We start from the raw sequence: 17676 nt of genomic DNA, 5'->3' as shown, positions 1-17676 counted from the left end.
CACCTTAAAGGTTGTAGTTTCTTTTATAATATGATTGGCATTAATTGGTTTTGGAACATCACCGTGTGTGATGAATACCTCATGAGTTGTAGGACTCATATCAGTCTTTCATTGTCGTGTTTATATATGGTTTACTGGAACATGGTTGTATAATGACATACATTTTCATATGTTGTATTGATTGAGGCAACTCTCATTGTCAATAAGACTTTACTTAATAATCTTTTTGTTACGGTAAGTTGATTGCAAGATAAATAGATGTTTGTGCAGAATTACTGTCAACGGCCACACCACGTTGAAAACACCGCTTCTCGTCCAATCAGCGAAGTTAAGAAGCGTTGAGTCTGGTTAGTACTTGGATGGGTGACCGCCTGGGAACACCAGAAGCTGTTGGCATTTTGATATATAACTACCTTTCTTTTCATTGTCGTATGTTCTTATAGATACTGATACCTTCACCTTTGTACATCATATTTGACTGATCAATTCACCTCTTTTAGTTTAGATATTTTGCCTATCTATGTTTTATTTCCTGTTTAAGGGCTTTCTTCCCTATTTTACGTTTACATTATATATGATATTAAATATCGTTATTTTGAATAATGATGACACAAGTACTTTTCCATTTCATGTAAGACACATCTTAATCAGATATGGATGATTTTGAATCTGTTTTCAATTAGCTGTGTCTTAGAACTTCCTTGATCCATCTTTCTCTTTTGATATGATTATTTTCTTCTCATTGGAATTCTGCAGTTTACTGTACCAGATGCCTTAGGGAAGTCAACGAAAGCTAAGTATTCTCCTTCCTCGCATCAGAGTCTCATAAATGGTTTTGTGATGGATTGCCAGTTCATTTTAGTTTGTTTACTTAGTAGTAAACCATTTTGATGGTAATGGATATCTTTGTTATCAATCAAGTTCCCTAATGGTTAGTTTTATCCCTTGTTCATTTATAGCCAAAATTGTGTAATGATATCTTGTGTCATTTTATGAATATCCACAGTATAGTTTGGAAATAGTATTTGTAGTGTAAGTACAGCATTTTTAAGATATTACGAGAATATTTCTTCATACAGTTGTCTTAATGTTTTAACTGTATTTTCGTTTAGTTTGTAAGCATTTTATTAATGTAAGATCCACTGATAGTATCTTCGTACTTTAGATTGTCAAATCTCAGATAAATATATTCTGTTTTATTAATAAATTATAAGTATACTTTTCAATTCTGGACGCTGCTTTGTATCACTTTCTTATCTTTTATTCCCTCTTCTCCTGCAAGTCATTTTCTTTTTCATTTTCAGCGTTTCTTTATTTTTCTTTTGTACTTTTACCTCTTAATGTTTCTATCTTCTTTTTACAATCGTTTTTAACCAAATTTGTTTTCCATATCCTGTGTTTCTGCATAAATGCTACATTTTTAAGTAATATAAGTATTTCTTTTTCTAAATTAATGGCCTACAAAGACCTGGCTCCGATTTATACATAGAGTTACATTGTTAAAACCATTTTTACATATTTTGGAAATGCCATAATCCACTAACGGCTTCCAATAGTGTCATATGTATGTTTTCATTTATTTCCACCTTAAAGGTTGTAGGTTCTTTTATAATATGATTGGCAGTAATTGGTTTTTGAACATCACCGTGTGTGATGAATACCTCATGAGTTGTAGGACTCAGATCAGTCTTTCATTGTCGTGTTTATATATGGTTTACTGGAACATGGTTGTATAATGACATACATTTTCATATGATGTATTGATTGAGGCAACTCTCATTGTCAATAAGATTTTACTTAATAATCTTTCTGTTACGGTAAGCTGATTGCAAGATAAATAGATGTTTGTGCAATATTATTGTCAACGGCCACACCACGTTGAAAACACCGCTTCTCGTCCGATCAGCGAAGTTAAGCAGCGTTGGGTCTGGTTAGTACTTGGATGGGTGACCGCCTGGGAACACCAGATGCTGTTGGCATTTTGATATATAATTACCTTTCTTTTCATTGTCGTATGTTCTTATAGATACTGATACCTTCACCTTTGTATATTATATTTGACTGATTGATTTTCCTCTTTTAGTTTAAATATTTTGCCTATCTATGTTTTATTTCCCGTTTAAGGCTTTCTTCCCTATTTTACGTCTACATTTTATATGATATTAAATATCGTTATTTTGAATAATGATAACATAAGTACTTTTCCATTTGATGCAAGACACATCTTAATCAGATATGGATGATTTTGAATCTGTTTTCAATTAACTGTGTCTTAGAACTTCCTTGATCCATCTTTCTCTTTTGATATGATTATTTTGTTTTCATTGGAATTCACTGAAATTCTGCAGTTTACTGTACCAGATGCCTTAGGAAAGTCATTGAAAACTAAGTATTCTCCTTCCTCGCATCAGAGTTTCATAAATGGTTTTGTGATGGATTGCCAGTTCATTTTAGTTTGTTTACTTAGTAGGAAGCCATTTTGATGGTAATGGATATCTTTGTTATCAATCAAGTTCCCTAATTGTTAGTTTTATCCCTTGTTGATTTATAGCCAACCTTGTGTACTGATATCTTAAGTGTCATTTTATGAATATCCACAGTATAGTTTGGAAATAGTATTTGTATCTTTAGTACAGCATTTTTACCATATTACGAGAATATTTCTTCATGCAGTTGTCTTAATGCTTTAATTTGATATTTGTTTAGTTTGTGAGCATTTTATTAATGTAAGATCCACAGATAGTATCTTCGTCCTTTAGATTGTCAAATCTCAGATAATATATATTCTGTTTTATTAATAAATAATAAATGTACTTTTCATTTCTGGACGCTGCTTTGTATCACTTTCTTATCTTTTATTCCATCTTCTCCTGCAAGCCATCTTGTTTTTCATTATCTCCTTTTTTTTTCAGTACTTTTACCTATTAATGTTTCTATCTTCTTTTTACAATCGTTTTTAATCAAATTTGATTTCCATATCCTGTGTTACTGCATAAATGCTACATTTTTAAGTAATATAAGTATTTCTTTTTGTACATTAATGGCCTACAAAGACCTGTTTCCGATTTATATATAGTTTGACGTTGTTAAAACCATTTTTACATATTTTGAAAATGCCATAATCCACCAACGGCTTCCAATAGTGCCATATGTATGTTTTCATTTATTTCCACCTTAAAGGTTGTAGGTTCTTTTATAATATGATTGGCAGAAATTGGTTTTTGAACATCACCATGTGTAATGAATACCTCATGAGTTGTAGGACTCAGATCAGTCTTTCATTGTCGTGTTTATATATGGTTTACTGGAACATGGTTGTATAATGACATACATTTTCATATGGTGTATTGATTGAGGCAACTCTCATTGTCAATAAGACTTTACTTAATAATCTTTGTTACGGTAAGCTGATTGCAAGATAAATAGGAGATGTTTGTGCAATATTATTGTCAACGGCCACACCACGTTGAAAACACCGCTTCTCGTCCGATCAGCGAAGTTAAGCAGCGTTGGGTCTGGTTAGTACTTGGATGGGTGACCGCCTGGGAACACCAGATGCTGTTGGCATTTTGATATATAATTACCTTTCTTTTCATTGTCGTATGTTTTTATAGATACTGATACCTTCACCTTTGTATATCATATTTGACTGATTAATTTTCCTATTTTAAGTTTAAATATTTTGCCTATCTATGTTTTATTTCCTGTTTAAGGCTTTCTTCCCTATTTTACGTTTACATTATATATGATATTAAATATCGTTATTTTGAATAATGATGACACAAGTACTTTTCCATTTGATGCTAGGACACATCTTAATCAGATATGGATGATTTTGAATCTGTTTTCAATTAGCTGTGTCTGAGAACTTCCTTGATCCATCTTTCTCTTTTGATATGATTATTTTGTTTTCATTGGAATTCTGCAGTTTACTGTATCAGATGCCTTGCATCAGAGTTTCATGAAAGGTTTTGTGATGGATTGCAGTTCATTTTAGTTTGTTTGCTTTGTAGGAAACCATTTTGATGGTAATGGATATCTTTGTTATCAATCAAGTTCCCTAATGGGTAGTTTTATCCCTTGTTGATTTATGGCCAACCTTGTGTACTGATAACTTAAGTGTCATTTTATGAATATCCACAGTATAGTTTGGAAATAGAATTTGTAGCTTTACTACAGCATTTTTACCATAGTACGAGAATATTTCTTTATACAGTTGTATTAATGTTTTCCCTGTATTTTCGTTTAGTTTGTGAGCATTTTATTAATGTAATATCCACTGATAGTATCTTCGTACTTTAGATTGTCAAATCTCAGATAAAATATAATCTGTTTGATTCGTAAATTATAAGTATACCTTTCAATTCTGCACGCTGCTTTGTATCACTTTCTTATCTTTTATCCCCTCTTCTCCTGCAAGTCATTTTCTTTTTCATTTTCAGCGTTTCTTTATTTTTGTTTTTTACTTTTACCTCTTAATGTGTCTATTTTCTTTTTACAATAGTTTTTAACCAAATTTGTTTTCCATATCCTGTGTTTCTGCATAAATGCTACATTTTTAAGTAATATAAGTATTTTCTTCTCTATACTAATGGCCTTCAAAGACGTGGATCCGATTTATACATAGAGTGACATTGTTAAAACCATTTTTACATATTTTGGAAATGCCATAATCCACTAACGGCTTCCAATAGTGTCATATGTATGTTTTCATTTATTTCCACCGTAAACGTTGTAGGTTCTTTTATAATATGATTTGCAGAAAGTGGTTTTTGAACATCACCGTGTGTGATGAATACCTCATGAGTTGTAGGACTCAGATCAGTCTTTCATTGTCGTGTTTATATATGGTTTACTGGAACTTGGTTGTATAATGACATACATTTTCATATGATGTATTGATTGAGGCAACTCTCATTGTCAATAAGACTTTACTTAATAATCTTTGTTACGGTAAGCTGATTGCAAGATAAATAGGAGATGTTTGTGCAATATTATTGTCAACGGCCACACCACGTTGAAAACACCGCTTCTCGTCCGATCAGCGAAGTTAAGCAGCGTTGGGTCTGGTTAGTACTTGGATGGGTGACCGCCTGGGAACACCAGATGCTTTTGGCATTTTGATATGTATTTACCTTTCTTTTCATTGTCGTATGTTCTCACAGATACTGATACCTTCACCTTTGTATATCATATTTGACTGATTAATTTTCCTATTTTAAGTTTAAATATTTTGCCTATCTATGTTATATTTCCTGTTTAAGGCTTTCTTCCCTATTTTACTTTTACAGTATATATGATATTAAATACCTTTATTTTGAATAATGATGACACAAGTACTTTTCCATTTGATGCAAGACACATTTTAATCAGATATGGATGATTTTGAATCTGTTTTCAAATATCTGCGTCTGAGAACTTCCTTGATCCATCTTTCTCTTTTGATATGATTTTTTTGTTTTCATTGGAATTTTGCAGTTTACTGTATCAGATGCCTTAGGGAAGTCAAGGAAAACTAAGTATTCTCCTTCCTCGCATCAGAGTTTCATAAATGGTTTTGTGATGGATTGCCAGTTCATTTTAGTTTGTTTACTTAGTAGGAAACTATTTTGATGGTAATGGATATCTTTGTTATCAATCACTTTCACTGATGTGTAGTTTTATCCCTTGTTGATTTATGGCCAACCTTGTGTACTGATAACTTAAGTGTCATTTTATGAATATCCACAGTATAGTTTGGAAATAGTATTTGTACCTTTACTACAGCATTTTTACCATATTACGAGAATATTTCTTCGTACAGTTGTATTAATGTTTCAACTGTATTTTCGTTGAGTTTGTGAGCATTTCATTAATGTAATATCCACTGATAGTATCTTCGTACTTTACATTGTCAAATCTCAGATAAAATATAATCTGTTTTATTCATAGATTATGATTATACTTTTCAATTCTGGACGCTGCTTTGTATCACTTTCTTATCTTTTATTCCCTTTCCGCCTACAATTCATTTTCTTTTTCATTGTCAGCGTTTCTTTATTTTTGTTTTGTACTTGTACCTCTTAATGTTTCTATCTTCTTTTTATAATCGTTTTTAACAAAATTTGTTTTACATATCCTGTGTTTCTGCATAAATGCTACATTTTTAAGTAATGTAAGTATTTCTTTTTCTAAACTAATGGCCTACAAATACCTGGATCCGATTTATACATAGAGTGACATTGTTAAAACCATTTCTACATATTTTGGAAATGCCATAATCCACTAACGGCATCCAATATCGTCATATGTATGTTTTCATTTATTTCAACCTTAAAGGTTGTAACTTCTTTTATAGTATGATTGGCAGTAATTGGTTTTTGAACATCACCGAGTGTGATGAATACCTCATGAGTTGTAGGACTCAGATCAGTCTTTCATTGTCGTGTTTCTATATGGTTTACTGGAACTTGGTTGTATAATGACATACATTTTCATATGATGTATTGATTGAGGCAACTCTCATTGTCAATAAGACTTTGATTAATATTCTTTCTGTTACTGTAAGCTGATTGAAAGATAAACAGATGTTTGTGCAATATTATTGTCAACGGCCACCACGTTGAAAACACCGCTTCTCGTCCGATCAGCGAAGTTAAGCAGCGTTGTGTCTGGTTAGTACTTGGATGGGTGACCGCCTGGGAACACCAGATGCTGTTGGCATTTTGATATGTATTTACCTTTCTTTTCATTGTCGTATGTTCTCATAGATACTTATACCTTCACCTTTGTATGTCATATTTGACTGATTTATTTTCCTATTTTAAGTTTAAATATTTTGCCTATCTATGTTATATTTCCTGTTTAAGGCTTTCTTCCTTATTTTACGTTTACAGTATATATGATATTAAATGCCCTTATTTTGAATAATGATGACACAAGTACTTTTCAATTTGATGCAAGACACATCTTAATCAGATATGGATGATTTTGCATATGTTTTCAATTAACAGTGTCTGAGAACTTCCTTGATCCATCTTTCTCTTTTGATATGATTATTTTGTTTTCATTGGAATTCTGCAGTTTACTGTATCAGATACCTTAGGGAAGTCAAGGAAAACCAAGTATTCTCCTTCCTCGCATCCGAGTTTCATGAAAGGTTTTGTAATGGATTGCATTTCATTTTAGTTTGTTTGTTTTGTAGGAAACCATTTTGATGGTAATGGATATCTTTGTTATCAATCAAGTTCCCTAATGGGTAGTTTTATCGATTGTTGATTTATGGCCAACCTTGTGTACTGATAACTTAAGTGTCATTTCATGAATATCCACAGTATAGTTTGGAAATAGTATTTGTAGCTTTACTACAGCATTTTTACCATATTACGAGAATATTTCTTCATACAGTTGTCTTAATGTTTTAACAGTATTTTCGTTTAGTTTGTAAGCTTTTATTAATGTAAGATCCACTGATAGTATCTTCGTACTTTAGATTTTCAAATCTCAGATAAAATATTATCTGTTTTATTAATAAATTATAAGTATACTTTTCAATTCTGGACGCTGCTTTGTATCACTTTCTTATCTTTTATTCCCTCTTTTCCTGCAAGTCATTTTCTTTTTCATTTTCAGCGTTTCTTTATTTTTGTTTTTTACTTTTACTTCTTAATGTGTCTATCTTCTTTTTACAATCGTTTTTAACCAAAATTGTTTTCCATATCCTGTGTTTCTGCATAAATGCTACATTTTTAAGTAATATAAGTATTTCTTTCTCTATACTAATGGCCTACAAAGACGTGGATCCGATTTATACATAGAGTGACATTGTTAAAACCATTTTTACATATTTTGGAAATGCCATAATCCACTAACGGCTTCCAATAGTGTCATATGTATGTTTTCATTTATTTCCACCGTAAACGTTGTAGGTTCTTTTATAATATGATTTGCAGAAAGTGGTTTTTGAACATCACCGTGTGTGATGAATGAGATGTAGGACTCAGATCAATCTTTCATTGTCGTGTTTATATATGGTTTACTGGAACTTGGTTGTATAATGACATACATTTTCATATGATTTATTGATTGAGGCAACTCTCATTGTCAATAAGACTTTACTTAATAATCTTTCTGTTATGGTAAGCTGATTGCAAGATAAATAGGAGATGTTTGTGCAATATTATTGTCAACGGCCACCACGCTGAAAACACCGTTTCTCGTCCGATCAGCGAAGTTAAGCAGTGTTGGGTCTGGTTAGTACTAGGATGGGTGACGGCCTGGGAACACCAGATGCTTTTGGCATTTTGATATGTATTTACCTTTCTTTTCATTGTCGTATGTTCTCACAGATACTGATACCTTCACCTTTGTATATCATATTTGACTGATTAATTTTCCTATTTTAAGTTTAAATATTTTGCCTACGTATGTTATATTTCCTGTTTAAGGCTTTCTTCCCTATTTTACGTTTACAGTATATATGATATTAAATACCCTTATTTTGAATAATGATGACACAAGTACTTTTCCATTTGATGCAGGACACATTTTAATCAGATATGGATGATTTTGAATCTGTTTTCAATTATCTGTGTCTGAGAACTTCCTTGATCCATCTTTCTCTTTTGATATGATTATTTTGTTTTCATTGGAATTCTGCAGTTTACTGTATCAGATGCCTTAGGGAAGTCAAGGAAAACTATGTATTCTCCTTCCTCGCATCAGAGTTTCATAAATGGTTTTGTGATGGATTGCCAGTTCATTTTAGTTTGTTTACTTAATAGGAAACCATTTTGATGGTAATGGATATCTTTGTTATCAATCACTTTCACTGATGTGTAGTTTTATCCCTTGTTGATTTATGGCCAACCTTGTGTACTGATAACTTAAGTGTCATTTTATGAATATCCACAGTATAGTTTGGAAATAGTATTTGTAGCTTTACTACAGCATTTTTACCATATTACGAGAATATTTCTTCATACAGTTGTATCAATGTTTCAACTGTATTTTCGTTGAGATTGTGAGCATTTCATTAATGTAATATCCACTGATAGTATCTTCGTACTTTACATTGTCAAATCTTAGATAAAATATAATCTGTTTTATTCATAGATTATAATTAAACTTTTCAATTCTGGACGCTGATTTGTATCACTTTCTTATCTTTTATTCCCTTTTCGCCTGCAATTTATTTTCTTTTTCATTTTCAGCGTTTCTTTATTTTTGTTTTGTACTTGTACCTCTTAATGTTTCTATCTTCTTTTTACAATAGTTTTTAACCAAATTTGTTTTCCATATCCTGTGTTTCTGCATAAATGCTACATTTTTCAGTAATGTAAGTATTTCTTTTTCTAAACTAATGGCCTACAAAGACCTGGATCCGATTTATACATAGAGTGACATTGTTAAAACCATTTCTACATATTTTGGAAATGCCATAATCCACTAACGGCATCGAATATCGTCATATGTACGTTTTCATTTATTTCAACCTTAAAGGTTGTAAGTTCTTTTATAGTATGAATGGCAGTAATTGGTTTTTGAACATGACCGAGTGCGATGAATACCTCATGAGTTGTAGGACTCAGATCAGTCTTTCATTGTCGTGTTTCTATATGGTTTACTGGAACTTGGTTGTATAATGACATACATTTTCATATGATGTATTGATTGAGGCAACTCTCATTGTCAATAAGACTTTGATTAATATTCTTTCTGTTACTGTAAGCTGATTGAAAGATAAACAGATGTTTGTGCAATATTATTGTCAACGGCCACCAAGTTGAAAACACCGTTTCTCGTCCGATCAGCGAAATTAAGCAGCGTTGTGTCTGGTTAGTACTTGGATGGGTGACCGCCTGGGAACACCAGATGCTGTTGGTATTTTGATATGTATTTACCTTTCTTTTCATTGTCGTATGCTCTCATAGATACTTATACCTTCACCTTTGTATGTCATATTTGACTGATTTATTTTCCTATTTTAAGTTTAAATATTTTGCCTATGTTATATTTCCTGTTTAAGGCTCTCTTCCCTATTTTACGTTTACAGTATATATGATATTAAATACCCTTATTTTGAACAATGATGACACAAGTACTTTTCAATTTGATGCAAGACACATCTTAATCAGATATGGATGATTTTGAATCTGTTTTCAATTATCTGTGTCTGAGAACTTAATTGATCCATCTTTCTCCTTTGATATGATTATTTTGTTTTCATTGGAATTCTGCAGTTTACTGTATCAGATGCCTTAGGGAATTCAAGGAAAACTAAGTATTCTCCTTCCTCACATAAGAGTTTCATAAATGGTTTTGTGATGGATTGCCAGTTCATTTTAGTTTGTTTACTTAGTAGGAAACCATTTTGAAGGTAATGGATATCTTTCTTATCAATCACTTTCCCTAATGGGTAGTTTTATCCCTTGCTGATTTATGGCCAACCTTGTGTATTGATGACTTAAGTGTCATTTTATGAATATCCACAGTACAGTTTGGAAATAGTATTTGTAGCTTTACTACAGCATTTTTACCATATTACGAGAATATTTCTTCATACAGTTGTATCAATGTTTCAACTGTATTTTCGTTTAGTTTGTGAGCATTTTATTAATGTAATATCCACTGATAGTATCTTCGTACTTTAGATGGTCAAATCTCATATAAAATATAATCTGTTTTATTCGTAAATTCTGCAGTTTACTGTATCAGATGCCTAAGGGAAGTCAAGGAAAACTAAGTATTCTCCTTCCTCGCATCAGAGTTTCATAAATGGTTTTGTGATGGATTGCCAGTACATTTTAGTTTGCTTACTTAGTAGGAAACCATTTTGATGGTAATGGATATCTTTGTTATCAATCAATATCCCTAATGGGTAGTTTTATCTCTTGTTGATTTATGGCCAACCTTGTGTACTGATAACTTAAGTGTCATTTTATGAATATCCACAGTATAGTTTGGAAATAGTATTTGTAGCTTTACTACAGCATTTTTAACATATTACGAGAATATTTCTTTATACAGTTGTATTAATGTTTCAACTGTATTTTCGTTTAGTTTGTGAGCATTTTATTAATATAATATCCACTGATAGTATCTTCGTACTTTAGATTTTCAAATCTCAGATAAAATATAATCTGTTTGATTCGTAAATTATAAGTATACCTTTCAATTCTGCACGCTGCTTTGTATCACTTTCTTATCTTTTATCCCCTCTTCTCCTGCAAGTCATTTTCTTTTTCATTTTCAGCGTTTCTTTATTTTTGTTTTTTACTTTTACTTTTTAATGTTTCTATCTTCTTTTTACAATAGTTTTAAACCAAATTTATTTTCCATATCCTGTGTTTCTGCATAAATGCTACATTTTTGAGTAATGTAAGTATTTCTTTCTCTATACCAATGGCCTACAAAGACGTGGATCCGATTTATACATAGAGTGACATTGTTAAAACCATTTTTACATATTTTGGAAATACCATAATCCACTAAAGGCTTCCAATAGTGTCATATGTATGTTTTCATTTATTTCCACCGTAAACGTTGCAGGTTCTTTTATGATATGATTGGCAGTAAGTGGTTTTTGAACATCAATGTGTGTGATGAATACCTCATGTGTTGTAGGACTCAGATCACTCTTTCATTGTCGTGTTTATATATGCTTTACTGGAACGTGGTTGTATAATGCCATACATTTTCATATGATTTATTGATTGAGGCAACTCTCATTGTCAATAAGACTTTACTTAATAATCTTTTTGTTACGGTAAGCTGATTGCAAGATAAATAGGAGATGTTTGTGCAATATTATTGTCAACGGCCACACCACGTTGAAAACACCGTTTCTCGTCCGATCAGCGAAGTTAAGCAGCGTTGGGTCTGGTTAGTACTTGGATAGGTGACCGCCTGGGAACACCAAATGCTGTTGGCATTTTGATATGTATTTACCTTTCTTTTCATTGCCGTATGTTCTCATAGATACTGATACCTTCACCTTTGTATATCATATTTGACTGATTAATTTTCCTATTTTAAGTTTAAATATTTTGCCTATCTATGTTATATTTCCTGTTTAAAGCTTTCTTCCCTTTTTACGTTTACAGTATATATGATATTAAATACCCTTATTTTGAATAATGTTGACACAAGTACTTTTCCATTTGATGCAAGACACATTTTAATCAAATATGGATGATTTTGAATCTGTTTTCAATTATCTGTGTCTGAAAACTTCCTTGATCCATCTTTCTCTTTCGATATGATTATTTTGTTTTCATTGGAATTCTGCAGTTTACTGTATCAGATGCCTTAGGGAAGTCAAGGAAAACTATGTATTATCCTTCCTCGCATCAGAGTTTCATAAATGGTTTTGTGATGGATTGCCAGTTCATTTTATTTTGTTTACTTAGTAGGAAACCATTTTGATGGTAATGGATATCTTTGTTATCAATCAGTTTCACTGATGGGTAGTTTTATCCCTTGTTGATTTATGGCCAACCTTGTGTACTGATAACTTAAGTGTCATTTTATGAATATCCACAGTATAGTTTGGAAATAGTATTTGTAGCTTTACTACAGCATTTTTACCATATTACGAGAATATTTCTTCATACAGTTGTATTAATGTTTCAACTGTATTTTCGTTGAGTTTGTGAGCATTTCATTAATGTAATATCCACTGATAGTATCTTCGTACTTTACATTGTCAAATCTCAGATAAAATATAATCTGTTTTATTCATAGACTATAATTATACTTTTCAATTCTGGACGCTGCTTTGTATCACTTTCTTATCTTTTATTCCCTTTTCGCCTGCAATTTATTTTCTTTTTCATTTTCAGCGTTTCTTTATTTTTGTTTTGTACTTATACCTCTTAATGTTTCTATCTTCTTTTTACAATCATTTTTAACCAAATTTGTTTTCCATATCCTGTGTTTCTGCATAAATGCTGCATTTTTAAGTAATGTAAGTATTTCTTTTTCTAAACTAATGGCCTACAAAGACCTGGATCCGATTTATACATAGAGTGACATTGTTAAAACCATTTCTACATATTTTGGAAATGCCATAATCCACTAACGGCATCCAATATCGTCATATGTATGTTTTCATTTATTTCAACCTTAAAGGTTGTAGGTTCTTTTATAGTATGATTGGCAGTAATTGGTTTTTGAACATCACCGAAGTGTGATGAATACCTCATGAGTTGTAGGACTCAGATCAGTCTTTCATTGTCGTGTTTCTATATGGTTTACTGGAACTTGGTTGTATAATGACATACATTTTCATATGATGTATTGATTGAGGCAACTCTCATTGTCAATAAGACTTTGATTAATATTCTTTCTGTTACTGTAAGCTGATTGAAAGATAAATAGAGATGTTTGTGCAATATTATTGTCAACGGCCACCACGTTGAAAACACCGTTTTCGTCCGATCAGCGAAGTTAAGCAGCGTTGTGTCTGGTTAGTACTTGGATGGGTGACCGCCTGGGAACACCAGATGCTGTTGGCATTTTGATATGTATTTACCTTTCTTTTCATTGTCGTATGTCTCTCATAGATACTTATACCTTCACTTTGTATGTCATATTTGACTGATTGATTTTCCTCTTTTAGTTTAAATATTTTGCCTATCTATGTTTTATTTCCCGTTTAAGGCTTTCTTCCCTATTTTACGTCTACATTTTATATGATATTAAATATCGTTATTTTGAATAATGATAACATAAGTACTTTTCCATTTGATGCAAGACACATCTTAATCAGATATGGATGATTTTGAATCTGTTTTCAATTAACTGTGTCTTAGAACTTCCTTGATCCATCTTTCTCTTTTGATATGATTATTTTGTTTTCATTGGAATTCATTGAAATTCTGCAGTTTACTGTACCAGATGCCTTAGGGAAGTCAATGAAAACTAAGTATTCTCCTTCCTCGCATCAGAGTTTCATAAATGGTTTTGTGATGGATTGCCAGTTCATTTTAGTTTGTTTACTTAGTAGGAAGCCATTTTGATGGTAATGGATATCTTTGTTATCAATCAAGTTCCCTAATTGTTAGTTTTATCCCTTGTTGATTTATGGCCAACCTTGTGTACTGATATCTTAAGTGTCATTTTATGAATATCCAGAGTATAGTTTGGAAATAGTATTTGTATCTTTAGTACAGCATTTTTACCATATTACGAGAATATTTCTTCATGCAGTTGTCTTAATGTTTTAATTTGATATTTGTTTAGTTTGTGAGCATTTTATTAATGTAAGATCCACAGATAGTATCTTCGTACTTTAGATTGTCAAATCTCAGATAATATATATTCTGTTTTATTAATAGATAATAAATATACTTTTCATTTCTGGACGCTGCTTTGTATCACTTTCTTATCTTTTATTCCATCTTCTCCTGCAAGCCATCTTCTTTTTCATTATCTACGTTTCTTTGTTTTTGTTCAGTACTTTTACCTATTAATGTTTCTATCTTCTTTTTACAATCGTTTTTAATCAAATTTGATTTCCATATCCTGTGTTACTGCATAAATGCTACATTTTTAAGTAATATAAGTATTTCTTTTTGTACATTAATGGCCTACAAAGACCTGTTTCCGATTTATACATAGTTTGACATTGTTAAAACCATTTTTACATATTTTGAAAATGCCATAATCCACCAACGGCTTCCAATAGTGCCATATGTATGTTTTCATTTATTTCCACCTTAAAGGTTGTAGGTTCTTTTATAATATGATTGGCAGAAATTGGTTTTTGAACATCACCATGTGTAATGAATACCTCATGAGTTGTAGGACTCAGATCAGTCTTTCATTGTCGTGTTTATATATGGTTTACTGGAACATGGTTGTATAATGACATACATTTTCATATGATGTATTGATTGAGGCAACTCTCATTGTCAATAAGACTTTACTTAATAATCTTCTGTTACGGTAAGCTGATTGCAAGATAAATAGGAGATGTTTGTGCAATATTATTGTCAACGGCCACACCACGTTGAAAACACCGCTTCTCGTCCGATCAGCGAAGTTAAGCAGCGTTGGGTCTGGTTAGTACTTGGATGGGTGACCGCCTGGGAACACCAGATGCTGTTGGCATTTTGATATGTATTTACCTTTCTTTTCATTGTCGTTTCCTCTCATAGATACTTATACCTTCACTTTTGTATGTCATATTTGACTGATTTATTTTCCTATTTTAAGTTTAAATATTTTGCCTATCTGTTATATTTCCTGTTTAAGGCTTTCTTCCCTATTTTACGTTTACAGTATATATGATATCAAATACCCTTCTTTTGAACAATGATGACACAAGTACTTTTCACTTTGATGCAAGACACATCTTAATCAGATATGGATGATTTTGAATCTGTTTTCAATTAGCTGTGTCTGAGAACTTCCTTGATCCATCTTTCTCTTTCGATATGATTATTTTGTTTTCATTGGAATTCTGCAGTTTACTGTATCAGATGCCTTAGGGAAGTCAAGGAAAACTATGTATTATCCTTCCTCGCATCAGAGTTTCATAAATGGTTTTGTGATGGATTGCCAGTTCATTTTATTTTGTTTACTTAGTAGGAAACCATTTTGATGGTAATGGATATCTTTGTTATCAATCAGTTTCACTGATGGGTAGTTTTATCCCTTGTTGATTTATGGCCAACCTTGTGTACTGATAACTTAAGTGTCATTTTATGAATATCCACAGTATAGTTTGGAAATAGTATTTGTAGCTTTACTACAGCATTTTTACCATATTACGAGAATATTTCTTCATACAGTTGTATTAATGTTTCAACTGTATTTTCGTTGAGTTTGTGAGCATTTCATTAATGTAATATCCACTGATAGTATCTTCGTACTTTACATTGTCAAATCTCAGATAAAATATAATCTGTTTTATTCATAGACTATAATTATACTTTTCAATTCTGGACGCTGCTTTGTATCACTTTCTTATCTTTTATTCCCTTTTCGCCTGCAATTTATTTTCTTTTTCATTTTCAGCGTTTCTTTATTTTTGTTTTGTACTTATACCTCTTAATGTTTCTATCTTCTTTTTACAATCATTTTTAACCAAATTTGTTTTCCATATCCTGTGTTTCTGCATAAATGCTGCATTTTTAAGTATTGTAAGTATTTCTTTTTCTAAACTAATGGCCTACAAAGACCTGGATCCGATTTATACATAGAGTGACATTGTTAAAACCATTTCTACATATTTTGGAAATGCCATAATCCACTAACGGCATCCAATATCGTCATATGTATGTTTTCATTTATTTCAACCTTAAAGGTTGTAGGTTCTTTTATAGTATGATTGGCAGTAATTGGTTTTTGAACATCACTAAGTGTGATGAATACCTCATGAGTTGTAGGACTCAGATCAGTCTTTCATTGTCGTGTTTCTATATGGTTTACTGGAACTTGTTTGTATAATGACATACATTTTCATATGATGTATTGATAGAGGCAACTCTCATTGTCAAAAAGACTTTGATTAATATTCTTTCTGTTACTGTAAGCTGATTGAAAGATAAACAGATGTTTGTGCAATATGATTGTCAACGGCCACCACGTTGAAAACACCGTTTTTCGTCCGATCAGCGAAATTAAGCAGCGTTGTGTCTGGTTAGGACTTGGATGGGTGACCGCCTGGGAACACCAGATGCTGTTGGCATTTTGATATGTATTTACCTTTCTTATCATTGTCGTTTCCTCTCATAGATACTTATACCTTCACTTTTGTATGTCATATTTGACTGATTTATTTTCCTATTTTAAGTTTAAATATTTTGCCTATCTAAGTTATATTTCCTGTTTAAGGCTTTCTTCCCTATTTTACGTTTACAGTATATATGATATCAAATACCCTTCTTTTGAACAATGATGACACAAGTACTTTTCACTTTGATGCAAGACACATCTTAATCAGATATGGATGATTTTGAATCTGTTTTCAATTAGCTGTGTCTGAGAACTTCCTTGATCCATCTTTCTCTTTTGATATGATTATTTTGTTTTCATTGGAATTCTGCAGTTTACTGTATCAGATGCCTTAGGGAAGTCAAGGAAAACTAAGTATTCTCCTTCCTCGCATAAGAGTTTCATAAATGGTTTTGTGATGGATTGCCAGTTCATTTTAGTTTGTTTACTTAGTAGGAAACCATTTTGAAGGTAATGGATATCTTTGTTATCAATCAATTTCCCTAATGGGTAGTTTTATCCCTTGCTGATTTATGGCCAACCTTGTGTACTGATAACTTAAGTGTCATTTTATGAATATCCACAGTATAGTTTGGAAATAGTATTTGTAGCTTTACTACAGCATTTTTACCATATTACGAAAATATTTCTTTATACAGTTGTATTAATGTTTCAACTGTATTTTCGTTTAGTTTGTGAGCATTTTATTAATGTAATATCCACTGATAGTATCTTCGTACTTTAGATTGTCAAATCTCAGATAAAATATAATCTGTTTGATTCGTAAATTATAAGTATACCTTTCAATTCTGCACGCTGCTTTGTATCACTTTCTTATCTTTTATCCCCTCTTCTCCTGCAAGTCATTTTCTTTTTCATTTTCAGCGTTTCTTTGTTTTTGTTTTTTACTTTTACCACTTAATTATTCTATCTTCTTTTTCCAATCGTTTTTAACCAAATTTGTTTTCCATATCC

General features: G+C 31.7%; 6 non-coding genes and 5 pseudogenes across 6 annotated transcripts; all 11 read left to right on the top strand.

The window, feature by feature from the left end:
• Positions 1 to 277: 277 nt before the first annotated feature.
• On the top strand, positions 278 to 396 carry LOC139763792 (5S ribosomal RNA; annotated as a pseudogene).
• A 1464-nt stretch (positions 397 to 1860) lies between these two features.
• LOC139763764 (5S ribosomal RNA) lies at positions 1861 to 1979 on the top strand. Its single transcript, XR_011716243.1, has one exon. It is a non-coding gene; the product is annotated as a 5S ribosomal RNA (ribosomal RNA).
• Positions 1980 to 3448: 1469 nt separating this feature from the next.
• Positions 3449 to 3567, top strand: LOC139763763 (5S ribosomal RNA). The gene has a single exon (XR_011716242.1). It is a non-coding gene; the product is annotated as a 5S ribosomal RNA (ribosomal RNA).
• Positions 3568 to 4999: 1432 nt separating this feature from the next.
• Positions 5000 to 5118, top strand: LOC139763769 (5S ribosomal RNA). Its single transcript, XR_011716248.1, has one exon. It is a non-coding gene; the product is annotated as a 5S ribosomal RNA (ribosomal RNA).
• Positions 5119 to 6585: 1467 nt separating this feature from the next.
• LOC139763779 (5S ribosomal RNA) lies at positions 6586 to 6702 on the top strand. The gene has a single exon (XR_011716257.1). It is a non-coding gene; the product is annotated as a 5S ribosomal RNA (ribosomal RNA).
• A 1461-nt stretch (positions 6703 to 8163) lies between these two features.
• LOC139763793 (5S ribosomal RNA) lies at positions 8164 to 8280 on the top strand (annotated as a pseudogene).
• Positions 8281 to 9747: 1467 nt separating this feature from the next.
• Positions 9748 to 9864, top strand: LOC139763739 (5S ribosomal RNA; annotated as a pseudogene).
• A 1928-nt stretch (positions 9865 to 11792) lies between these two features.
• Positions 11793 to 11911, top strand: LOC139763781 (5S ribosomal RNA). The gene has a single exon (XR_011716259.1). It is a non-coding gene; the product is annotated as a 5S ribosomal RNA (ribosomal RNA).
• Positions 11912 to 13380: 1469 nt separating this feature from the next.
• Positions 13381 to 13496, top strand: LOC139763735 (5S ribosomal RNA; annotated as a pseudogene).
• Positions 13497 to 14974: 1478 nt separating this feature from the next.
• Positions 14975 to 15093, top strand: LOC139763762 (5S ribosomal RNA). The gene has a single exon (XR_011716241.1). It is a non-coding gene; the product is annotated as a 5S ribosomal RNA (ribosomal RNA).
• Positions 15094 to 16558: 1465 nt separating this feature from the next.
• On the top strand, positions 16559 to 16675 carry LOC139763744 (5S ribosomal RNA; annotated as a pseudogene).
• Positions 16676 to 17676: the final 1001 nt, after the last annotated feature.

Source organism: Panulirus ornatus, chromosome 47 (assembly GCF_036320965.1).
Source record: "Panulirus ornatus isolate Po-2019 chromosome 47, ASM3632096v1, whole genome shotgun sequence".
NCBI lineage: Eukaryota > Metazoa > Arthropoda > Malacostraca > Decapoda > Palinuridae > Panulirus > Panulirus ornatus.
The sequence above is the reverse complement of the archived record's forward strand: the minus strand, read 5'-3'. Positions and strand labels throughout refer to the sequence as shown.